Below are 838 nucleotides of genomic sequence, written 5' to 3'. Positions count from 1 at the left end.
GCTGTCTAGGTTGGTCATAGCCTTTCTTTCAAGGAGCAAGTGTCTTTTAATTCCATGGCTGCAGTCACCATCTGCAGTGATTTTGGAGCCCAAGAAAATAAAGTCTCTGTTTCCATTGTTTCCCCATCTATTTGCTATGAAGTGATGGGACAGGATGCCAATATCTTAGTTTTCTGAATTTTGAGCTTTAAGACAACTTTTTCACTCTCCTCTTTCACTTTTATCAAGAGGCTCTTTAGTTCTTCTTCACTTTCTGCCATAAGAGTGGTGTCATTTGTATATCTGAGGTAATTGATATTTCTCCCAGCAAATCTTGATTCCAGCTTGTGCTTCATCCAGCCCAGCATTGTGCATGATGTACTCTGTATATAAGTTAAATAAACAGGGTGATAATATACAGGCTTGATGTACTCCTTTCCCGATTTGGAACCAGTCTGTTGGTCCATGTTCAGTTCTAACTGTTGTTTCTTGACCTGCATACAGATTTCTCAGGAGGCAGGTCAGGTGGTCTGGTATTCCCATCTCTTTCAGAATTTTCCACAGTTTATTGTGATCCACAGAGTCAAAGGCTTTGGCATTGTCAATAAAGCAGAAATAGATGTTTTTCTGGAACTCTCTTGCTTTTTTGATGATCTAATGGATGTTGGCAGTGTGATATTTGGTTCCTCTGCTTTTTCTAAAACCAGCTTGAATATCAGGAAGTTCATGTTTCACGTATTGCTGAAGCCTGGCTTGGAGAATTTTGAGCATCACTTTACTAGCGTGTGAGATGAGTGCAACTGTGCAGTAGTTTGAGCATTCTTTAGCATTGCCTTTGGGATTGGAATGAAAACTGACC

This window comes from Bos grunniens, chromosome 2 (genome assembly GCF_055505025.1).
Source record: "Bos grunniens cultivar Pamir isolate PY7600 chromosome 2, Bosgru_T2T1.0, whole genome shotgun sequence".
In the NCBI taxonomy this organism is placed as follows: Eukaryota; Metazoa; Chordata; class Mammalia; order Artiodactyla; family Bovidae; genus Bos; species Bos grunniens.
This window is presented reverse-complemented; position numbering follows the sequence as displayed.